Raw genomic sequence first — 26,530 nt, forward strand, 5'->3', positions numbered from 1 at the left:
GCCGGCCTAAGCATGAATTGGGGTGGTCGGCCCTAGCTTGAACCCAAGCTATAGGGGCCGGCCATATTAAATTAAAAAGAATTTTAATTTTAATTTTTATTATGTAGAAGATATAGTTTATTAAAGAGAATTAAAATTAAAATATCTCTCTTGTAAAAGATCTACAAACGATTAAAGAAAGAGATTAGATCTCTTTCCTTATTTGTAGATTGGTGAGATATTTTATTTTCTCTTTAAAAATTATTCACATGTTGTAAAATTAAAATTATGGAAATTTCTTTTTATCAACCATGAAGAGATTTTTGAAGAGAAATTTTAATTTTAAAATTTCCGGAAACAAATTAGGAAGTTTTAATTTGTTGATTAAAACTTGTCTAATTTATTTCTCCATGTGGTGGCCGGCCAATATAGTTTAATTTGGAAAATTTTATTTTATTTTTCTCAATTAAATCATGTCAAGGAAATTAAGGAAATTTTATTGTAATTAAATTTCTTAATTTGCTTAGGCCAAGGAATATAAAAGAAGGGGTGGGGGTGCCTTCATAAAGTGAACCTCTTTTATTTCTCTCCCTCTTTTGTTCGTTGGTGTGGCCGGCCATCATCATCCTCTCCCTCTCTTCCTCTTGTGGTGGCCGAAACATCCCTATTGCTTTGAGTTTTTGTGGAGGCCGGATACTACTTGGAGAAGAAGAAGAAGGAGGAGAGAAAGCTAGCATCTCTTGGAGCTTGGTTGGTGTTTTGATCTTCTTCCTTGGTGAAGCCTCCTTATTGTTGGCCGAACCTAGCTAGGAGGAGAAGAAGGTGGTTGGTGGTTTCTCATCTCGGAAGATCGTTGCCCACACAACGTCCGAGGTTAAAAGAGGAATACGGTAGAAGATCAAGAGGTCCTTCTAGAAGGTATAACTAGTAATTTTTTCCTTTCCGCATCATACTAGTTATTTATGGAAATAATACCAAATACAAGAGGCTTACGTTCTAGTATTTTGAATATGTTTTTCGAAGTTGTGTTTTTTTGTTTTATTTTTCCTTGTGATTTGATTGTTCTTTTCGGTTAACCTAAAGTTATTTTAGGAAATTAAATATTAGATTTCTATAAAAGGTTTTGTCTAGTCGGTGGTGGTTGCTCCCATATCCAAGAAGGTCATGTGCCTCACCACGTCAGTACTGGGAACCGATTATGGAAATTAATATTTAATGGAATTAATAACTTAAGGTGATTTGGGTCGAACGTGTTAAGTTCCGCAGGAGATCCAAGTCAAAACCTAAAAGAACAAATAGATTAAGTTTTGGATCAAACGTGTTAAGTTCCGCAGGCGATCCAAAATTTAATTTAAAAGAACACATGGTAGCTAGGAAAAGGTTCAGACCTTTGTACAAAATTTTTATACAGTGGAACCTCTAGGCTTTCCAAGTAGCGACTAACAATTGGTATCAGAGCTAGGGTTTTGCCTCTGTGTATTTGGTATTAGGTTAATTATGCACATGTCATACATAATTTAGACAGGTTAATAGTAGGATGTGCTAACTTTGTGGATGCAGGATCCAACTATTATGGCTTTTAATTATTATGTGTGTGATTGGATCCTTGGACATGTCAAGGGCATTTATATGTGTGTGCATGATTGTATTAAAATACAGCAGGAGCTGTATTTAGTTTTATTAGGATTTTATTTTTGATCTAGATGCATGTACATTCCTTTTATGGAATATAGGATCAAAAATGTAAAATTCTATTTATGTCGCGGATTGAATCTTGCAAAGCGTGGAACCTTCTAAGGACCAGAGGCGCAGCGGAACTAGGAGCAAGATGGAGGCGACAGCTAGACCCGGTGGCGGTGGCCAAATATGGCAGCAGCTTGGGATGAGAACACACAGAGGACAACTAGAGATAAAAGCCATAATAGTTGAAAATTAGATTTTCTATTTATTGCTTTTATATTGTGCTGTGTGTGCATGTTAGTTTACAAGTTTAGTAGGCTAGCATAGTTAAAATTCCTCATTTATAAATAACTAAGTGGGAGAGGGTTTTTAAGTAAATCCCATGGTCTCCACTACTGGTTTGTAAGTGATGCAAACAAGCTTGCGCGTTGGCTCTGAGTGCCTTCCTCCATAACGGATGAGCTTGTTTGCGGATCACTAAAACAGACTTCCATTTTTGGATGACTATAGGAAGTTAATTAAGAGCGTGTGATCTTCCCCAACGGAAGGGGCATAATCTTATTAATGGACTTAGTGTCAAGTAATGGTATACACTTAGACACATCTAATAGTATCCTCCCCATCGGAGTCACTGCTATTATTTGTGTGACCAAATGATACCAACTATTAATTTTATTTGTCAAAAAGTTAGGTTGACAAGATAATAAAATTAATGGGTTAAAACCCTCCTTTTACAAATGTTGAATTTGTATACGTCCACACTAACGTGGCATACAAAATTCACGGTGTTTTGAGGTGTTGGTTAATTTAAAATAGTATTGTTTGAGGAATCAATATTATTCTAAATTTAGAGTTCTGACCAAAAGTTATTTGTGATTCTTAGGATGACTTTCAACCCACTGTCCATCATACTTCAACAGAATAGACTTCTTGGTCCTAATTACATAGATTGGAAAAGGAACTGGGACATTGTTCTTCTGAAAGCTATAAATTTGTCTTGACTGAACGTTCTGAAGCACCCACTGGTGAATCTACCAAGAGGAGATTGAATATCATAGGAAATGGGTAAGAGATGAGATGGCGCGGTGTTACATTTTGGCTTCAATGTCAAATGTATTGCAACATCAAGATTTACCAATACCAACAGCCTATGATATTATGAACAATCTCAAGGAACTCTTTGGTCATCAGGATAGGGTTTCTAGGCAAGAAGCCATGAGAAAGATAACGACAGCCACCATGCAAGAGGGTACTCCTGTGAGGGATCATATCCTAAAGATGATGGCTTATCTGAACGAGATACAGATCCTTGGAGGAGAAATTGATGGGGAAACCCAGATCGATATGATCCTCCAAACGCTACCTAGAAGTTTTGAGCAGTTCTGCCTGAACTATAATATGAATAAGAGGATTTATTCATTAGCGGAACTACTGACAGAACTTCAAGCAGCAGAAGGATTATTTCGTCACAATGCTCAAATTCACTATGCTGAGAATGGTTCTACTTCTAAACCGAGAGGAAAGAAGAAGAAGAAACAAGCTGACTCAGCAAAAAAAGTGAATAAATCTCAGAGTACAGGATTTAAAGCTGGAGTGAAGAAGTCGAAGGGCAAGTGCTTCATCTGCAAGCAGTCAGGGCATTGGAAGGCGGACTGTCCTCGTAGGAATCAGAACAACAAAGGTATATCTCATGCTCTAGTTGTTGAAACATGTTTAGCGGTGTTATCTATCAGCACCTGGTGTGTAGATACGGGAGCCACTGATCATGTCTGCAATTCCCTGCAGGGGTTCCAGGAAACCCGACGACTAACTGAAGGAGAGATTACCGTCTACATGGGCAATGCTACTAAGGTGGCGGCTGTTGTAGTGGGAGACGTCTACTTATCTTTTAGTAGAAATAGAAATTTGGTTTTAAGAAATTGTCTTTATGTACCCAGTTTTAGAAAGAATTTAATTTCAGTTTCTAAACTGTTTTTAGATGGATATTCAGTTTCTTTCAGTAACGATGTAGTTATTAAAAGAAATAAAGTGATTATCTGTTCTGGTGCATTAGTTGGCAATTTGTATACTTTAAATCCAATTTCTTCCGCAAAGCAAAACATGGAAATTTATAACTCATCTTCTAACTCTAATAAAAGAAAAGAACCTTCGGAAATGAACCAAGCATATCTCTGGCATCTAAGGCTTGGTCATATTAACTTAAGTAGGATTCAGAGGCTTATAGCTGATGGACTTTTGAGTTCGTTAGAGTTGGAAAATTTTCCAACTTGTGAATCTTGCTTGGAAGATAAAATGACCAAGAGGCCGTTCAAGGACAAGGGGTATAGAGCCAAAGAAGTGTTAGAATTGATTCATTCTGATTTGTGTGGTCCTATGTCTGTCCAGGCAAGAGGAGGTTTTGAATATTTTGTCTCTTTTATAGATGATTATTCAAGATACGGATATATTTACCTAATGCGCCGCAAGTCCGAGTGCTTTGATAAGTTCAAAGAGTACAAGGCTGATGTGGAGAAACGACTAGGTAAAAGTATCAAGACACTACGATCTGATCGTGGTGGCGAATACCTCTTAGGAGAGTTTAGGAATTACTTATCAGAGGTCGGGATTCAATCCCAACTGTCCGCACCTGGTACACTGTAATGGTGTGCGAGCGGAAGGAATAAGACTCTTATGGAGATGGTTAGATCGATGATGAGTTATTCAGAATTACCAAATTCGTTTTGGGGATATGCTCTGGAAACAGCAGTGTACATTCTGAACTTAGTACCTTCTAAATCAGTTTCTTCTACTCCCACAGAATTATGGAATGGGCGAAAGTCCAGTCTAAGACATATTCGGATTTGGGGTAGTCCAGCATATGTGCTGAAACCAGATGCTGATAAGTTAGAATCTCGTACAGAAGTTCGCGTGTTTGTAGGGTATCCCAAAGGAACGAAAGGTGGTTTATTTTATAGTCCTAAAGACCAGAAGGTCATTGTTAGCACCAATGCCCAGTTTTTAGAAGAAGACTATATAATGGATCACAAGCCCAGTAGCAAAGTTGTTTTAGAAGAACTTAGAGAGGACACGTCTATTTCAGTACCAACAGTATAAGATGAAGTACCACAAGAGACTGCAACACGTGTCACACATGATACACAACCACAGACAGTGCCTCGTCGTAGTGGGAGGGTTGTAAGGCAGCCTGAAAGATTCATGTTTTTGGGAGAGTCTTCGGACTTGATCCCGGGTAAACATGAACCTGATCCACAAACATATGACGAAGCACTCCAAGATATAGATGCAGCATCTTGGCAAAAGGCAATGAATTCTGAAATAGAGTCTATGTACTCTAATAAGGTCTGGGAGCTTATAGAACCACCTGATGGTGTAAAAGCTGTTGGATGCAAGTGGATCTACAAAAGGAAAAGAGGGATAGACGAGAAGGTAGAAACCTTCAAAGCTAGGCTTGTTGCGAAAGGGTACACTCAGAAAGAGGGAATCGATTATGAGGAGACCTTTTCACCGGTAGTCATGCTTAAGTCTATCCGGATACTCTTATCCATTGCTACTCATATGGGTTATGAGATTTGGCAAATGGATGTCAAGACAGCTTTCCTTAATGGAAGTCTTGAAGAGAACATCCATATGAAACAACCAGAAGGATACATTGAAAAAGGCAAAGAGCATCTAGTTTGCAAGCTCAATCGGTCCATTTATGGACTGAAGCAAGCTTCAAGATCTTGGAACATCTGGTTTAATGAAGTAATCCAGTCATATGGATTTATTCAAAGTCCGGATGAGTCTTGTGTATATAAGAAGTGTAACGGAAACGTGGTGTATTTCTTGTACTATACGTAGATGATATTTTGTTAATTGGCAACAATGTCAAGGTATTATCAAACGTAAGGGTATGGTTGTCCAAACAATTTGATATGAAGGACTTAGGAGAGTGTGCACACATTCTTGGGATCAAAGTAATAAGGGATCGCAAGAAAAGAATGTTGTGTCTGTCCCAAGCTTCATATATAGATACAATCCTTGCTCGTTTTAGCATGCAGGATTCCAAGAAAGGTTTCTTACCTTTTAGGCATGGAATAGCTTTATCTAAAGAGATGACTCCAAAGACATCAAAGGAGATAGAGGACATGAAAGCAGTTCCTTATGCTTCGGCTGTAGGAAGCTTAATGTATGCAATGTTATGTACGAGACCTGATATCTGTTTTGCCGTGGGCATGGTTAGCAGATATCAGAGTAACCCTGGACAAGGACATTGGACTGCGGTAAAGCATATATTAAAGTACCTGAGAAGGACTAGAAATTATATGTTAGTTTACCAAGCAGACGATTTGCTCCCTGTGGGTTACACAGATTCAGATTTCCAGTCAGATAGGGACAACAGTAAGTCTACATCAGGCTATGTGTTTACTTTAGGAGGTGGAGCCATTGCATGGAGCAGTATTAAGCAGAAATACGTTTCAGACTCAACCATAGAAGCTGAGTATGTAGCAGCCTCTGAGGCAGCTAAAGAAGCAATATGGCTCAGGAACTTTCTAATGAACTTAGATGTGATTCCTGGTTTGCCCAAAATCATCACAATTTATTGTGATAATAGTGGTGCAGTTGCAAACTCGAAGGAACCACGAGCCCATAAGGCAAGTAAATATATAGAGCGCAAGTACCACCTGATACGAGATATCGTGAAGCGAGAAGAAGTTGTCATCGCCAAGATTACATCAGCAGATAACCTGGCAGATCCTTTCACTAAGGTCCTTCCGGCGAAAGCTTTTGATCGGCATATGGATGGAATGGGAATCAGATGTATGGTAGAAGATATGGCAGCTTAGTCATTAGTATAAGTGGGAGATTGTTGGAGTATATACTGAAAGTCTAAGCTTTTGTAAACATTTGTTTTGAATAAAGAATCACATTTGGTCAAATTATCTACATTTGTTTGTAGTTGTTCAATTAATTTATATTGTAGATAACATAGTATGTGGTGTCACATGTAGAAGATGATGTTATCAGTACCTTATAAATTATAAACAGTAGCTCATGACCAAAATGGAAAGGAACAAACCATTGGAAGGTCATAGTGTAATTAGGAATTAGTTTATCTTGACTATATAATTACACTAGTACACTTAGAGTGTATTGAGTAGGACCATTTGAGGTTGTTTCTTTTATACTGACTTTATAAAGGAACAAATACCTCAGTTATTATGGAAGTGTGTGCTCTTAATCCTAATATAATAACAAGCACATATATTTGATATTTATTTCTTTAATTTATCAATGGGTGAGATTTAGTTCGATGAATCAATAAGCCCGATAAATTGGGAAATGATATCACTTATAGTGTGTGTTGTTGATTATAGAAGGAAACTGTGTCCTAGAGATACTAGGTTGATAATGTCCCCAAGAGGAGCTCATAAGGATTGTCATGTTAAACCCTGCAGGTGGACTTAGTCCGACATGATGATAAGGTTGAGTGGTACTACTCTTGGACTAAGATATTAATTAAATGAGTTGTTAGTAACTCACTTAATTAGTGGACATTCGATATCTTAAACACAGGGAGACTAACACACTCATAATAAGAAGGAGCCCAAAAATGTAATTTGGGATTGGTGCGGTAGTTCAATAATAGTTCTCTAGTGGAATGAATTATTATTGATAAAATTAAGTTGTGTGTTCGGGGCGAACACGGGATGCTTAATTTTATCGGGAGACCAAAACCAATTCCTCCTCTCGGTCCCTATCGTAGCCTCTTATTTATAGAGTACTATACCCACTTATACCCACTTTCTATACCCACCTAAAGGGGGCCGGCCAAGCTAGCTTGGGAACCAAGCTAGGGCCGGCCTAAGCATGAATTGGGGTGGTCGGCCCTAGCTTGAACCCAAGCTATAGGGGCCGGCCATATTAAATTAAAAAGAATTTTAATTTTAATTTTTATTATGTAGAAGATATAGTTTATTAAAGAGAATTAAAATTAAAATATCTCTCTTGTAAAAGATCTACAAACGATTAAAGAAAGAGATTAGATCTCTTTCCTTATTTGTAGATTGGTGAGATATTTTATTTTCTCTTTAAAAATTATTCACATGTTGTAAAATTAAAATTATGGAAATTTCTTTTTATCAACCATGAAGAGATTTTTGAAGAGAAATTTTAATTTTAAAATTTCCGGAAACAAATTAGGAAGTTTTAATTTGTTGATTAAAACTTGTCTAATTTATTTCTCCATGTGGTAGCCGGCCAATATAGTTTAATTTGGGAAATTTTATTTTATTTTTCTCAATTAAATCATGTCAAGGAAATTTTATTGTAATTAAATTTCCTAATTTGCCTAGGCAAAGGAATATAAAAGAAGGGGTGGGGGTGCCTTCATAAAGTGAACCTCTTTTATTTCTCTCCCTCTTTTGTTCGTTGGTGTGGCCGGCCATCATCATCCTCTCCCTCTCTTCCTCTTGTGGTGGCCGAAACATCCCTATTGCTTTGAGTTTTTGTGGAGGCCGGATACTACTTGGAGAAGAAGAAGAAGGAGGAGGAGAGAAAGCTAGCATCTCTTGGAGCTTGGTTGGTGTTTTGATCTTCTTCCTTGGTGAAGCCTCCTTATTGTTGGCCGAACCTAGCTAGGAGGAGAAGAAGGTGGTTGGTGGTTTCTCATCTCGGAAGATCATTGCCCACACAACGTCCGAGGTTAGAAGAGGAATACGGTAGAAGATCAAGAGGTCCTTCTAGAAGGTATAACTAGTAATTTTTTCCTTTCCGCATCATACTAGTTATTTATGGAAATAATACCAAATACAAAAGGCTTACGTTCTAGTATTTCGAATATGTTTTTCGAAGTTGTGTTTTTTTTTTTTATTTTTCCTTGTGATTTGATTATTCTTTTCGGTTAACCTAAAGTTATTTTAGGAAATTAAATATTAGATTTCTATAAAAGGTTTTGTCTAGTCGGTGGTGGTTGCTCCCATATCCAAGAAGGTCATGTGCCTCGCCACGTCAGTACTGGGAACCGATTATGGAAATTAATATTTAATGGAATTAATAACTTAAGGTGATTTGGGTCGAACGTGTTAAGTTCCGCAGGAGATCCAAGTCAAAACCTAAAAGAACAAATAAATTAAGTTTTGGATCAAACGTGTTAAGTTCCGCAGGCGATCCAAAATTTAATTTAAAAGAACACATGGTAGCTAGGAAAAGGTTCAGACCTTTGTACAAAATTTTTGTACAGTGGAACCTCTAGGCTTTCCGAGTAGCGACCAACAGTTTTAACCACACTACTAGTTTCGAACCTAAAAGCAATGACATTCAAGTGAGACAAGATCCATATTATACCTCATCTTAAGTTAGCTTTGGATAATCGCGCAACACCTCTCGTTAGGTTTGGGAAGCTCTTGATCATTCGTTTACATCTGACTCTCAAGCACGGGTTCTCTAACTTCGTCTACAATTACAGTCTATGCAACGAGGAGATGCCTCTATCAATGACTATATGCAATTAGTCAAGATCATTGCCAACAACCTAGATGCAATGGGACATCCAATCTTTAATCTAGAACTATTAATGCATGTTCTTGTAGGTTTGCGTCCTTACTATCATAGCTTTGTTCTTAGTTTGACGACTCAAATGGATCAAGTGTCACTCGAAACTCTTCATAGTATGTTATCTTCTCATGAAAGGCTTTTACAAATACAATCTCAAAGGATGTCAGATTCTTTGTCTTTATAGGCACACATAATTTGCAAAGCTTCACAACCTGATCAACATAATCAGCCTCCTCCCCAATATGGTCATCAAAATCAAATTGGAGGTTTCAGAGGTCGAGGTCGAGGTCGAGGTCGAGGTCGAGGTCGAGGACGCTGTCTGATTTGCTTTAACCATGGTTATTATGCTCAAAATTGTTATAAAAGATATGATTTAAATTGTTGAGGAGGACCTATATCATCAAATCGACTCCCTCCCTCATCTTGGTAATCTAGTACTCAATCATATTATTTTGGAGTATTATATTCTCACTATTCATCCCTCCTAATACAGTCATCGATTTCTGAAACCCCAGGATGGCATCCGGATTCTAGAGTGATTCATCATGTTAAACCGGAGTATGATATTCTTATAGAAGTTTCGCCTTATCATGGACTCGACATGGTACAAATAGGAAATGACTCAGGTTTGTAAATTGCTCATATTGGAAACACATCATTTCATTCATGTGATCATACTTTTCACATGCGCAACACTCTTCATGTTCCTTTTATCACTAAAAATTTACTTTTCGTACGTCAATTTGCTCTTGATAATAATGTATTTTTTAATTTCATCCTCATCATTGTCTTGTGAAGGATCCCGTGACAGGAACTATTCTACTCTAAGGGGACACTAAAAATGGTCTTTAGCATCTTCAGCTCACTTCTCTCAAAACCTTTATTAGAGAACGCACGGACAAATTCTCTTGGCATGCACGTCTTGGTCATCGGTCTCTATGTCTTGTTCAGGATATTATTAATCATTTTGGTTTACCGACTTCTTTAGCATCATCATCTCATTTATATGAAACTTGTATGAAAGTAAAATCTCATAAACTACCTTTTGCATCCTCTACTCACAACCCTAGTTTTTCTTTGAAAATTATTCACTCTGATGTATAGAGTCCTGCTCTTATTTTTTCTAATTAGGATTTTCTTTATTATGTTATTTATTGATAACTTTAGTAGATTCACTTGGATTTTTCCTATAAAAATAAAATTTGATCTCTTCAATATTTTTTGACATTTTTAAAAGCATGTTGAGTGCTATTTTGATTATAAAATACTCTCCCTTCATTCTGATTGGGGTGGAGAGTATCAAGTGCTTTATCAAAATCTTACTTCGTCTGACATCCTCCATCGAGTTTCTTGTCCCCACACTCCTAAACAAAATAGATCCATCGAGAGAAAACATCATCATGTGGTTGAAACTACCTTAGCTCTTCTTAATCATGTCTCAGTTCCACTTAAATTTTGGGATGACGTTGTCCAAATCGCAGTCTACCTTATCAATCGTTTACCCACTCTACTACTTCAAAACAAGTGTCCCTTGGAGAAACTTTATAATCGTCCTCCATATTACTCTTTCTTCCTTATATTTGACACACATGTAATCCTTGACTATGACCTTAGTCAAAACATAAGTTAAACCCTCGCTCTGATACTATGTTAATGTTGGTACCCCAAGGTTGTTTTGATGTGATCAAACAAGTTAAATTAGATCCTGTCGTGTTTAACCTTGTGTCTAAGTGTGCAGGAGCTTAGGAACATAGGAAGTCGAACAAAACATGCAGGTAGCGAGAAGGACGACACAGGAGAGAGTCGACGGGCTCGGTGCGTCCGAGGGACGAGCTGCTGCGGAAGAGTACGTGGGCGAACGAAAAGGAGGCACGCGGCGTTTCTGAGGGACAAGAAGCCAGACCGAAAGTTTGCTCGAAGGCCGGAAGTTGGGTTCGGGTGAGCCCTATTTCGGATGGCCTAAATCACCCAAGCAAGCGAAGCCGGAGCGGAAGACCCAGACTGAGGCGAGCAGAACCGGAGCAGAGGGTCGGACCAAAAAAGTCAACCCTATTGACTTTAAGGGTCCAGGCGCCTGGAACCCAAATTTTATCAAGATCGATGTGGACTTTGACCGACGTGTCGGGGATAGAATTCTATCCCACTCCAGGTGCCTGGAACCCTTCCAGACGCCCCGAGTAAGGTTATATAAGCAACCTTGCTCCCAAAGCTTAAGAACAACAAGTATTCTTGCATCAACACTTGTACACATATTAGTTTTCATTTAGCATCTCATTTTCTGTGCTTACACTGCTGTAAAGAGGCTTCTCCGCGTGAACGAGAAATTATTGCTACTCTATTCCTTGAATTAACAACATCCCCGGTTGTAACCAAGTAAATCCTCTTAGTCTTTGTATTTTTGTTTATTTAATTATTTTATGCAAGTGTTCTTTAATTAAGCTATTTATCCGAGAAAGGTTGTTTGTTTTATTTGTGCAGGGCTATTCAACCCCCCTTCTAGCCGGCCAAGGGTCGCAATATGTGGTATCAGAGCCAGGATGTTTCAAGAGGACTAACCGCTGATCGAAGCACCGAATCGATGGTCGGACCAAGTATATACCCACCTAAGTTCAAGGGGGAGTTCGCGAGCTGGAAAAAGAGAATGCATGTATTCTTTAAAAAAGATTTCAAATTGCTTTTAATAATGAAATTTGATTTTGTAGCACCCGAAGGTAAGGAAGAATACCAGTGGACGAAGAAGGAGCAGGTCGACTACGTGGCAAACGACAAAGCAGAATTTCATCTGCTGAGCGTCCTACCACCACAAGAAGTCAACCGAATCGGGGCCTACAACTTAGCAAAGGAGCTTTGGGAGAAGTTCCTTGAGCTACACGAAGGGACGTCCGAAGCCAAGCTTGCGAGATGGGACTTATTTCGCAACCAGCTCACCAACCTATGATTTGAAGAAGATGAAATGATTGCATATCTTCACTCGAGGATTAAGGAGTTCATCACTAGACTTTCAAATCTCGGAGAAAAGGTAAGCAACCAAGATTCTCTAAGGTACGAAGGAGCCGAAGCACAACATTGTGTTGGACCCCGTGGTTGTTTTGATGTGATCAACCAAGTTAGTTAGGTCCTGTTTGTTGTTGATCCCTGTGTCTAAGTGTGCAGGAGCTTAGGAGCGCAGGAAGTCGAGCAGAAGACGCAGCTAGCGAGAAGGACGGCATGGGAGGGAGCCAATGGGCTCGGTGCGTCCGAAGGACGAGAGAGCTGTAGAAGAGTACACCGGTGGGCGAGAAGAACATGCGCGACGTTTGAGGGACGTAAAGCCGGGATGGAAGACTGCTCGAGGAGAAGGCCGGAAATTGGGTTCGGGTGAGCCCTATTTCGGTTGGCCGAAATCACCCAAGCAAACGGAGCTTCGGAAGTCAAAGCAAACAAGAAAGCGAGCTGGAAATGCAGCTCAAGGTGCCCTCATTAAGATTGGAGGCGCCTCCACCTTTGAGGCGCCTCAATCAAGCATTGGAGGTGCCTCAAACCTTTGAGGCGCCTTCAAGCTTGTTTGAGGCGCCTCAGCCCGGGTCAACTCGACCGTTTGTGCGCGGATAGAACTTTATCCAGTTGACTTGGTTGGAGGCGTTTTGGACCTTGTTGGAGGCGCCTTGGACCTTCGAGATAAGATTTCCAGGAGCTATTTAAAGGCCCCTGGAGGTAGAAAATAATCATTCATTCATGCATTCAACTCTGTAGTCATTCCTAGCAATAGTTCTAAGCTTCCAAAGTGTAAAAGGCTTCTCCGCCTTCGGAGAAGGAGATCTTTCAGAGCTTTTCCTACTGTCTTGGATTAACAACCTTCTTGGTTGTAACCAAGTAAATTGTTGAGTTCTTTTTCTTTATTTCTGTTAATTTACTTTATCACTATTGCACTGTTTGAGTTGAAAGAATCGAGGAGGGTATAGTTTTATTTTTTTCAGACAATTCACCCCCTTTTGCCGGCCCCGCTACACCAACAAGTGGTATCAAAGCCAGAACGCCTCAGAAGGACTAACCGCCGACTTAAGCAACAAAACAATGGCCGAAGCTAACATCTATCCACCAGTATTTGAGGGGGAGTTTGCTTTCTGGAAGCAACAAATGGAGGTATATCTTAACACAGACTCTGATATTTTTTTAATAATGAAATTTGGTTATGAAGCACCAAAGACAGCGAATGGAGAAGACATCGAACAATACCTCTGGACCAATAAGCAACATGATGAGTTTATGGCAAACGCTCGGGTTGAATTTCACCTTCTAAGCGTACTACCAGACGAAGAGCTTGATAGGGTTGGCGACTACCAAAGTGCAAAAGAACTTTGGGAAAAGTTCTTAAAGCTCCATGAAGAACCAAGAGAAGTCGACTCCTTGATGGATACTGAATCGTCAGAAGACTCCGAGATCGAGGAAACTGCCGGATCAGCCCCAACAGCCGAATTTCATCCCGAGGACACAGAAAGCTCATCCCAGATGAGCATCGATGAAGGGGGAGAGTCTTCGGAAGAAGAAAACTCAACAAGGGGAGAATCATCGACCGACAAGGTAAGTCAGGTATGGTCTTCACCTCCTGATCAATTGGTTAAGTCAATCAAAACATTGCTGCAAGATTTTTTCGAAGTAGAAAATATAGTGTCAAAAGATTTTTGCAAATCAGAATATTCTTGTCAATTAGAAAAATTATTAACTAATAGTGAGTTAAAAGAAACAGCATGTCAATTAAAGGACTTTGACAAACTAACAATAGAAAAGATACTACAATTTTATGAATGTTCAAATTTCCCTACTTAAGATTTGAGTAACTATGATAAACTAAAATGAAAATTTAAATATCATAGTTAGAGCATTTGATCTAAATTAAAACTTTAGACTTAGCGCTTTTAGCAAGAAAATTAAACATTAAAATTTCTTTATGAGGCTTTGTCTAAGGAAGTGGTTGTTGCTCCAATAACCAAGAAGGCCTAGTGCCTCGCCACGTCCTGGAATCCAAAATATTAGAATTAAAATGTTTAATTAACTTTATGGAAAAACATTAAAATTAGAATTAAATAATGCTTTAGAAAGTTTTTTTTAAAACATTTTTTTAATTTATCAAAAAAAAAATTTATAAAAATATTTCTTGCATAAAATTTTTACTTAGGAAAATTCTCAAATAATATTTTTTTTTGCCTAAGTTAAAATTTCTTCTGAAATTAGAAATTTTTTAATTTTCAGAAAATTGTCTTACCTAAGTTAGACAATTATTTTTTAGAAATTTTCATAAATTTCTTAAATTGTTTTTAACTTAGAAATTCTTTCAAAAGTCTTAGAAATTTGTTTCAAAAGACTTAGATTTTAGTTTGAACATGTTTTATACCCCGTTTTTGCTGTGATCAAAGGGGGAGAAATAGGCACAAGTTAAGGGGGAGTTAGAAATATTTTCACATTCCGTTTAAATTTTTATAAAATGATATTTTTTTCAAAAATTGGTGTCAGATAGAACTAAATCTTATGTTGTAATTTATTTTAATTACAAATTTATGCTTAAACTGGTAGTTTAATAATTTCTTCAAATTATTACTTTTTTTTTTACCCTAACTTGAACTTGGATTGATGCACATCAAAAAGGGAGAGATTGTTAGACCTCGTGGTTGTTTTGATGTGATCAACCAAGTTAGTTAGGTCCTGTTTGTTGTTGATCCCTGTGTCTAAGTGTGCATGAGCTTAGGAGCGCAGGAAGTCGAGCGGAAGACGCAGCTAGCGAGAAGGACGGCACGGAAGGGATCCGACGGGCTCGGTGCGTCCGAAGGACGAGAGAGCTGCGGAAGAGTACACCGGTGGGCGAGAAGAACGTGTGCGACGTTTGAGGGATGTAAAGCCGGGATGGAAGACTGCTCAAGGAGAAGGCCAGAAATTGGGTTCGGGTGAGCCCTATTTCAGTTGGCCGAAATCACCCAAGTAAACGGAGCTTCGGAAGTCAAAGCAAAGGAGAAAGCGAGCTGGAAATACAGCTCAAGGCGCCCTCATCAAGATTGGAGGCGCCTCCACCTTTGAGGCACCTCAATCAAGCATTGGAGGCACCTTAAACCTTTGAGGCGCCTTCAAGCTTGTTTGAGGCGCCTCAGCCCGGGTCAACTCGACCGTTTGTGCACGGATAGAACTTTATCCACTTGACTTGGTTGGAGGCGCCTTGGACCTTGTTGGAGGCGCCTTGGACCTTCGAGATAGTGTTGGACCCCATGGTGTTTTGATGTGATCAACCAAGTTGATTAGGTCCTGCTTTGTGTTTGATCCCTGTGTCTGAGTGTGCAGGTGCTTAGGAGCGCAGGAAGTCAAGCAGAAGACGCAGCTAGCGAGAAGGACGGCATGGGAAGGGAGCCGACGGGCTCGGTGCGTCCGAAGGATGAGAGAGCTGCGGAAGAGTACACCGGTGGGCGAGAAGAATGTGCGCGACATTCGAGGGATGTTAAGCCAGGGAGGAAGACTGCTCGAGGAGAAGGCCGAAAATTGGGTTCGGGTGAGCCCTATTTCGGTTGGCCGTAATCACCCAAAAGAACGGAACTTCGGAAGACAAAGCAAAGAAGCAAGCTGGAAAAGCTGCCAGCTTGGAGGCACCTCCAGCTTGAAGGCGCCTTCAGTCTTTGTTGAAGGCGCCTTCAGTCTTTGTTGAAGGCGCCTTCAGCCAGGTCGAAATGACCGTTTGCCTTCGGATAGAGTTCTATCCGATCACTTGCTTGGAGGCGCCTTGGACCCTTGTTGGAGGTGCCTTGGAGCTTCGGGATAGAATTTCCAGGGGCTATAAAAGGACCCCTGGAGCTAGGAATAATTCAACAACTCAAGCAACTAACTCTGTAGTCATTCCTAGCAACTAGTGAGCGTTCTAAGTGTGTAAAAAGGCTTCTCCGCCTACAGTGAAGGAGACTCTGCTAGTGCGATCTTCGACTGTCTTGGATTAACAACTGTCTTGGTTGTAACCAAGTTAAAATTCGGTCTCTTCTTTATTTCTGCTTTTAATTTTATTATAGTTGCTTTATTTTTTGAGTTGAAAGATCCGAGGAGAGTAGTTTTAATTTGTACAGGCAATTCACCCCCTCTTGCCGGCCTCCGCTGCACCTACAATTGGTATCAGAGCCAGACCGCCTCAGAAGGACTAACCGCCGACTGAAGCACCACGATCAAGACGATGGCCGGAGTGAATATTCATCCCCAAAAGTTCAACAGAGACTTCGCGACGTGGAAACGCCGGATGGAGGTATTTTTCAAGACAGAATTTGACATTTGCTTAATTATGAAATATGACTATGCAGTTCCAAAAGATAAAGAAGAAAACACGTGGAGCAAGAAGGAGCAAGCCGATTTTGTCGCCAACGGAAAGGCAGAGTTCCACCTGCTTAGCATGCTACCACCACAAGAGGTAAGTCGGATCGGAAGCTACGACTCCGCGAAAGACCTCTGGGAAAAATTCCTGGAGCTTCACGAAGGTACCTCGGAAGCTAAGCTAGCGAGACGCGACATCCTCCGGACCCAGTTAACGAACCTTCGGATGAACCAAGGTGAGAAGGTAGCGCAACTCCAAGCAAGGATCAAAGAGCTGATCACGCAACTAACCAACCTTGCAGAAGAGGTAACAAACCGGGACTCAATCCGGTACGCGCTCAACGCCTTCCCCAGAACTCCAGAGTAGGCTTCCTTAGTAGATGCGTACTACATCTCTAAGGACTTCGAGGTAAGTACTTTAGAAAATTTATTTTCAACTTTTGAACTGTTGGTTGCTACTCGGAAAACCTAGAGGTTCCACTGTACAAAAATTTTGTACAAAGGTCTGAACCTTTTCCTAGCTACCATGTGTTCTTTTAAATTAAATTTTGGATCGCCTGCGGAACTTAACACGTTTGATCCAAAACTTAATCTATTTGTTCTTTTAGGTTTTAATTTGGATCTCCTGTGGAACTTAACACGTTCAATCCAAATCACCTAAGTTATTAATTCCATTAAATATTAATTTCCATAATTGGTTCCCAGTACTGACGTGGCGAGGCACATGGCCTTCTTGGATATGGGAGCAACCACCACCGACTAGACAAAACCTTTTATGGAAAGCTAATATTTAATTTCCTAAAATAACTTTAGGTTAACCGAAAGGAACAATCAAATCATAAGGAAAAGAAATAAACATAAGAACACTACATCGAAAATAAATTCGAAATACTAGAATCGTAAGCCTCTTGTATTTGGTATTATTTCCAAAAATAACTAGTATGATGCGGAAAGGAAAAATTACTAGTTATACCTTTTAGAAATACCTCTTGATCTTCTACCGTATTCCTCTTCTAACCTCGGACGTTGTGTGGGTAACGATCTTCCGAGATGAGAAACCACCAAAGCACCTTCTTCTCCTCCTAGCTAGGTTCGGCCAAAACAAGAGCTTTACCAAGGATGAAGAAAATCACCAACCAAGCTCCAAGGGATGCAAGCTTTCTCTCCTTCTTCTTCTTCTTCTCCAAGTAGTATCCGGCCACCACAAAGAAGAAGAGAGGAAGAGGATGACCGGCCACGCCAAGGAATAAGAGAGGGAGAAAAATAATAGAGGTTGTTTACCATGAAGGCTCCCAAAACCCCCTCTTTTATAATCCTTAGCTTTAGCAAATAAGGAAAATTAATTACAATAAAATTTCCTTAACTTTCCTTGACATGAATTAATTGAGAAAAATAAAATAAAATTTCCCAATTAACCTTGTAATGGCCGGCCACATCAACAAGAGCAAACAAGACAATTTCAATCAACAATTAAAATTCCTTATTTGTCTTCGAAAATTTAAAAAAAAAACAAAAATTCCCTTTAAAATCCCTTCATGGTTGATAAAAAGAAATTTCTATAATTTTAATTATTCTACATGTGAATAATTTATAAAGAAGAAAAATAAAATATCTTTCCAATCTACAAATAAGGAAAGAGATCTAATCTCTTTCTTTAATCTTTTGTAGATCTTTTTATTAGAGATATTTTAATTTTTAATCTCTCCAATAAATTATATCTTTCACATAAGAAAATTTTAAAATTAAAATTCTTTTTAATTTAATTAAGTCGGCCTTCTAGCTTGGGTTCAAGCTAGGGTCGGCCACCCATAAACCATGCTTAGGCCGGCCCTAGCTTGATTCCAAGATAGCTTGGCCGGCCCCCTTTGGGTGGGTATAGAAGGTGGGTATAGGTGGGTATAGTACTCTATAAATAAGAGGCTACGATAGGGACCGAGAGGAGGAATTGGTTTTGGTCTCCCGATAAAATTAAGCATCCCGTGTTCGCCCCGAACACACAACTTAATTTTATCAATAATAATTCATTCCACTAGAGAACTATTATTGAACTACCGCACCAATCCCAAATTACATTTTTGGGCTCCTTCTTATTATGAGTGTGTTAGTCTCCCTGTGTTTAAGATGTCAAATGTCCACTAATTAAGTGAGTTACTGACAACTCATTTAATTAATATCTTAATCCAAGAATAGTACCACTCAACCTTATCGTCATGTCGGACTAAGTCCACCTGCAGGGTTTAACATGACAATCTTTATGAGCTCATCTTGGGGACATTATCAACCTAGATTACTAGGACACAGTTTCCTTCTATAATCAACAACACACACTATAAATGATATCATTTCCCAACTTATCGGGCTTATTGATTCATCGAACTAAATCTCACTCATTGATAAATTAAAGAAATAAATATCAAATATATGTGCTTGTTATTATATTAGGATTAAGAGCACACACTTTCATAATAACTGAGGTCTTTGTTCCTTTATAAAGTCAGTATAAAAGAAAACGACCTCTGATGGTCCTACTCAATACACTCTAAGTGTACTAGTGTAATTATATAGTTAAGATAAACTAATACCTAATTACACTACGGCCTTCCAATGCCCTGTTCCTTTCCATTTTGGTCGTGAGCTACTGTTTATAATTTATAAGGTACTGATAACATCATCTTCTGTATGTAAACACCACATACTATGTTACCTATAATATAAATTAATTGAACAACTACAACAAATGTAGATGATTTGACCAAATGTGATTCTTTATTCAAAATAAATATTTACAAAAGCTTAGGCTTTCAGTATACACTCTAACAATCTCCCACTTACACTAATGACTAAGCTGCCATATCTTCTGCCATACATCTGATTCCCATTTCCTCCACATGTCGATCGAAAGCTTTTGCCGGAAGGGCCTTAGTGAAAGGATCTGCCAGGTTATCTGCTGATGCAATCTTGGCGATGATAACTTCTCCTTGCTTCACGATATCTCGTATCAGGTGGTACTTGCGCTCTATATGTTTACTTGCCTTATGGGCTCGTGGTTCCTTCGAGTTTGCAACTGCACCGCTATTATCACAATAAATTGTAATGATTTTGGGCAAACCAGGAATCACATCTAAGCCTATTAGAAAATTCCTGAGTCATACTGCTTCTTTAGCTGCCTCAGAGGCTGCTACATACTCAGCTTCCATGGTTGAGTCTGAAACGCATTTCTGCTTAATACTCCTCCATGCAATGGCTCCACCTCCTAAAGTAAACACATAGCCTGATGTAGACTTACTATTGTCCCTATCTGATTGGAAATCTGAATCCGTGTAACCCACAGGGAGCAAATCGTCTGCTTGGTAAACTAGCATATAATCTCTAGTCCTTCTCAGGTACTTTAATATATGCTTTACCGCAGTCCAATGTCCTTGTCCAGGGTTACTCTGATATCTGCTAACCATGCCCACGGTAAAACAGATATCAGGTCTCGTACATAGCATTGCATACATTAGGCTTCCTACAGCCGAAGCATAAGGAACTACTTTCATGTCCTCTATCTCCTTTGATATCTTCGGAGACATCTCTTTAGATAGAGCTACTCCATGCCTAAGAGCTAAGAAACCTTTCTTGGAATCCTGCATGCTAAAATGAGCAAGGATTGTATCTATATATGAAGCTTGGGATAGACACAACATTCTTTTCTTGCGATCCCTTATAACTTTGATCCCAAGAATGTGTGCACAATCTCCTAAGTCCTTCATATCAAATTGTTTGGACAACCATACCCTTACATCTGAAAATACCTTGACATTGTTGCCAATTAACAAAATATCATCTACGTATAGTACAAGAAATACCACCACGTTTCTGTTACACTTCTTGTATACACAGGACTCATCCGGACACTGAATAAATCCATATGACTGGATTACTTCATTAAATCGGATGTTCCAAGACCTTGAAGCTTGCTTCAGTCCATAAATGGACCGATTGAGCTTGCACACTAGATGCTCTTTGCCTTTTTCAATAAACCCTTCTTGTTGCTTCATATGGATGTTCTCTTCAAGACTTCCATTAAGGAGAGCTGTCTTGACATCCATTTGCCAGATCTCATAATCCATATGAGCAGCAATGGATAAGAGTATCTGGATAGACTTAAGCATGGCTACCGGTGAAAAGGTCTCCTCATAATCGATTCCCTCTTTCTGAGTGTACTTTTTCGCAACAAACCTAGCTTTGAAGGTTTCTACCTTCCCGTCTGTCCCTCTTTTCCTTTTGTAGATCCACTTGCATCCAACGGCTTTTACACCATCAGGTGGTTCTATGAGCTCCCAGACTTTATTAGAGTACATAGACTCTATTTCAGAATTCATTGTCTTTTGCCAAGATGCTGCATCTATATCTTGGAGTGCTTCGTCATATGTTCTGGGATCAAGTTCATGTTTACCCGGGATCAAGTCTGAAGACTCTCCCAAAACATGAATCTTTCAGGCTACCTAACAACCCTCCCACTACGACGAGGCACAGTCTGTGATTGTGTATCATGTGTGACATGTGTTGCAGTCTCTTGTGGTACTTCATCTTGTACTGTTGGTACTAAGGTAAACGTGTCCTCTCTTAGTTCTTCTAAAACAACTTTGCTACTGGGCTTGTGATCCATTATATAGTCCTCTTTTAAAAACTGGGCATTGGTGCTAACAATGACCTTCTGGTCTTTAGGACTATAAAATAAACCACCTTTCGTTTCTCTGGGATACCCCACAAACACGCGAACTTCTGTACGAGATTCTAAGTTATCAACATCTGGTTTCAGCACATGTGCTGGACTACCCCAAATGCGAATATGTCTTAGACTGGGCTTTCGCCCATTCCACAATTCTGTGGGAGTAGAAGAAACTGATTTAGAAGGTACTAAGTTCAGAATGTATACTGCTGTTTCCAGAGCATATCCCCAAAACGAATTTGGTAATTCTGAATAACTCATCATTGATCTAACCATTTCCATAAGAGTCCTATTCCTTCGTTCTGCCACACCATTCTGTTGGGGTGTACTCGGTGCAGACAGTTGGGATTGAATCCCGGCCTCTGATAAGTATTTCCTAAACTCTCCTAAGAGGTATTCGCCACCACGATCAGACCGTAGTGTCTTGATACTTTTACCTAGTCGTTTCTCCACATCAGCCTTGTACTTTTTGAACTTATCAAAGCACTCGGACTTGCGGCGCATTAGGTAAATGTATCCATTTCTTGAATAATCGTCTATAAAAGAGACAAAATATTCAAAACATCCTCTTGCCTGGACAGACATAGGACCACACAAATCAGAGTGAACCAATTCTAACACTTCTTTGGCTCTATACCCCTTGGCCTTAAAAGGTATCTTGGTCATTTTACCTTCTAAGCAAGATTCACAAGTTGGAAAATTTTCCAACTCTAATGAACCCAAAAGTCCATCGGCCATAAGCCTCTGAATCCTTCTTAAGTTAATATGACCAAGCCTTAGATGCCAAAGATATGCTTGGTTCATTTCTGAAGGTTCTTTTCTCTTATTAGAGTTAGAAGATGAGTTATAAATTTTCATGTTTTACTTTGTGGGAGAAATTGGATTTAAAGTATACAAATTGCCAACTAATGTACCAGAACAGATAATCACTTTATTTCTCTTAATAATTACATCATTATTAAAAGAAACTGAATATCCATCCAAAAACAGTTTAGAAACTGAAATTAAATTCTTTCTAAAACTGGGTACATAAAGATAATTTCTTAAAACCAAATTTCTATTTCTATTAAAAGATAAGTAGACGTCTCCCACTGCAACAGCCGCCACCTTAGTAGCATTGCCCATGTAGACGGTAATCTCTCCTTAAGTTAGTCGTCGGGTTTCCTGGAACCCCTGCAAGGAATTGCAGACATGATCAGTGGCTCCCGTATCTACACACCAGGTGCTGGTAGATAACACCGCTAAACATGTTTCAATAACTAGAGCATGAGATATACCTTTGTTGTTCTGATTCCTACGAGGACAGTCCGCCTTCCAATGCCCTGACTGCTTGCAGATGAAGCACTTGCCCTTCGGCTTCTTCATTCCAGCTTTAGGTCCTGTACTCTGGGATTTATTCACTTTCTTTGCTGAACCAAATTGTTTCTTCTTCTTCTTTCCTTTCAGTTTAGAAGTAGAACCATTTTCAGTATAGTGAATATGAGAATTGTGTCAAAACAAACCTTCTGCTGCCTGAAATCTAGTTCCATCAATGAATATACCCTTTTGTTCATATTGTAATTCAAGCGGAATTGCTCAAAACTTCTAGGTAGTGTTTGGAGGATCATATCGATCTGGGTTTCCCCATCAATTTCTCCTCCAAGGATCTGTATTTCGTTCAGATAAGCCATCATCTTTAGGATATGATCCCTCACAGGAGTACCCTCTTGCATGGTGGCTGTCATTATCTTTCTCATGGCTTCTTGTCTAGAAGCCCGATCCTGATGACCAAAGAGCTCCTTGAGATTGTTCATAATATCATAAGCTGTTGGTAAATCTTGATGCTGATGTTGCAATACATTTGACATTGAAGCCAGAATGTAACACCACGCCATCTCATCTGCCTTTACCCATTTCTTATGATATTCAATCTCCTCTTGGGTAGATTCACCAGTGGGTGCATCAGGACAAGTCTCAGTCAGTACAAACTTATAGCTTTCGGTAGTAAGAACAATGTCCAGGTTCCTTTTCCAATCTATGTAATTAGGACCAGTAAGTCTATTCTGTTGAAGTATGATGAACAGTGGGTTGAAAGTCATCCTAAGAATCACAAATAACTTTTGGTCAGAACTCTAAATTTAGAATAATATTGATTCCTCAAACAATACTATTTTAAATTAACCAACACCTCAAAATACCGTGAATATTGTATGCCACGATAGTGTGGACGTATACAAATTCAACATTTGTAAAAGGAGGGTTTAACCCATTAATTTTATTATCTTGTCAACCTAACTTTTTGACAAATAAAATTAATAGCTAGTATCCTTTGGTCACACGAATAATAGCAGTGACTCCGATGGGGAGGATACTATTAAACGTGCCTAAGTGTATACCATTACTTGACACTAACTCCATTAATAAGATTGTGCCCCTTCCGATGGGGAAGATCACACGCTCTTAATTAACTTCCTATAGTCATCCATAATGGAAGTTTGTTCTAGTGATCCTACAAACAAGCTCATCCGATATGGAGGAAGGCACTCAGAGCCAACGCGCAAACTTGTTTGCATCACTTACAAACCAGTAATGGAGACCGTGGAATTTATTTAAAATCCCTCTCCCACTTAGTTATTTATAAATGAGGAATTTTAACTATGCTAGCCTACTAAACATGTAAACTAACATGCACACACAGCACAATATAAAAGCAATAAATAGAAAATCTAATTTTTAACTATTATGGCTTTTATCTATGGTTGTCCTCCGTGTGTTGTCATCCCAAGCTGCTGCCATATTTGGCCACCGCCACTGGGTCTAGCTGTCGCATCCATCTTGCTCCTTGTTCCGCTGCGCCTCTGGTCCTCAAAAGGTTCCACGCTTTGCAAGATTCGATCCGCGACATAATTAGAATTTTACATTTTTCGATCCTATATTCCTCGAAGGAATGTACATGTAAACTAGATCGAACATAAAATAAAAATTTACACCCATCGATCCTATATTCCATAAAAGGAATGTACATGTACCTAGATCAAAAATAAAATTCTAATAAAACTAAATACAGCTCCTGCTGTATTTTATAATACAATCATGCACACACATATAATTGCCCTTGACATGTCCAAGGGTCCAATCACACACATAAAAACTATAAGCCATAATAGTTGGATCCTGCATCCACAAAGTTAGCATATCCTACTATTAACCTGCCTAAATTATGTATGACATGTGCATAATTAAACTAATACCAAATACACAGAGGCAAAACCCTAGCTCTGATACCAAATGTTGGTTGCTACTCGGAAAACCTAGAGGTTCCACTGTACAAAAATTTTGTACAAAGGTCTGAACCTTTTCCTAGCTACCATGTGTTCTTTTAAATTAAATTTTGGATCGCCTGTGGAACTTAACACGTTTGATCCAAAACTTAATCTATTTGTTCTTTTAGGTTTTGTTTGGATCTCCTGCGGAACTTAACACGTTCAATCCAAATCACCTAAGTTATTAATTCCATTAAATATTAATTTCCATAATTGGTTCCCAGTACTGACGTGGCGAGGCACATGGCCTTCTTGGATATGGGAGCAACCACCACCGACTAGACAAAACCTTTTATGGAAAGCTAATATTTAATTTCCTAAAATAACTTTAGGTTAACCGAAAGGAACAATCAAATCACAAGGAAAAGAAATAAACATAAGAACACTACATCGAAAATAAATTCGAAATACTAGAATCGTAAGTCTCTTATATTTGGTATTATTTCTAAAAATAACTAGTATGATGCGGAAAGGAAAAATTACTAGTTATACCTTTTAGAAATACCTCTTGATCTTCTACCGTATTCCTCTTCTAACCTCGGACGTTGTGTGGGTAACGATCTTCCGAGATGAGAAACCACCAAAGCACCTTCTTCTCCTCCTAGCTAGGTTCGGCCAAAACAAGAGCTTTACCATGGATGAAGAAAATCACCAACCAAGCTCCAAGGGATGCAAGCTTTCTCTCCTTCTTCTTCTTCTTCTCCAAGTAGTATCCGGCCACCACAAAGAAGAAGAGAGGAAGAGGATGGCCGGCCACACCAAGGAATAAGAGAGGGAGAAAAATAATAGAGGTTGTTTACCATGAAGGCTCCCAAAACCCCCCTCTTTTATAATCCTTAGCTTTAGCAAATAAGGAAAATTAATTACAATAAAATTTCCTTAACTTTCCTTGACATGAATTAATTGAGAAAAATAAAATAAAATTTCCCAATTAACCTTGTAATGGCCGGCCACATCAACAAGAGCAAACAAGACAATTTCAATCAACAATTAAAATTCCTTATTTGTCTTCGAAAATTTAAAAAAAAAACAAAATTTCCCTTTAAAATCCCTTCATGGTTGATAAAAAGAAATTTCTATAATTTTAATTATTCTACATGTGAATAATTTATAAAGAAGAAAAATAAAATATCTTTCCAATCTACAAATAAGGAAAGAGATCTAATCTCTTTCTTTAATCTTTTGTAGATCTTTTTATTAGAGATATTTTAATTTTTAATCTCTCCAATAAATTATATCTTTCACATAAGAAAATTTTAAAATTAAAATTCTTTTTAATTTAATTAAGGCCGGCCCCTTCTAGCTTGGGTTCAAGCTAGGGTCGGCCACCCATAAACCATGCTTAGGCCGGCCCTAGCTTGATTCCAAGCTAGCTTGGCCGGCCCCCTTTGGGTGGGTATAGAAGGTGGGTATAGGTGGGTATAGTACTCTATAAATAAGAGGCTACGATAGGGACCGAGAGGAGGAATTGATTTTGGTCTCCCGATAAAATTAAGCATCCCGTGTTCGCCCCGAACACACAACTTAATTTTATCAATAATAATTCATTCCACTAGAGAACTATTATTGAACTACCGCACCAATCCCAAATTACATTTTTGGGCTCCTTCTTATTATGAGTGTGTTAGTCTCCCTGTGTTTAAGATGTCAAATGTCCACTAATTAAGTGAGTTACTGACAACTCATTTAATTAATATCTTAATCCAAGAATAGTACCACTCAACCTTATCGTCATGTCGGACTAAGTCCACCTGCAGGATTTAACATGACAATCTTTATGAGCTCATCTTTGGGACATTATCAACCTATATTACTAGGACACAGTTTCCTTCTATAATCAACAACACACACTATAAGTGATATCATTTCCCAACTTATCGGGCTTATTGATTCATCGAACTAAATCTCACCCATTGATAAATTAAAGAAATAAATATCAAATATATGTGCTTGTTATTATATTAGGATTAAGAGCACACACTTCCATAATAACTGAGGTCTTTGTTCC

The sequence above is a fragment of the Zingiber officinale genome, chromosome 6B (genome assembly GCF_018446385.1).
Source record: "Zingiber officinale cultivar Zhangliang chromosome 6B, Zo_v1.1, whole genome shotgun sequence".
Lineage (NCBI taxonomy): Eukaryota > Viridiplantae > Streptophyta > Magnoliopsida > Zingiberales > Zingiberaceae > Zingiber > Zingiber officinale.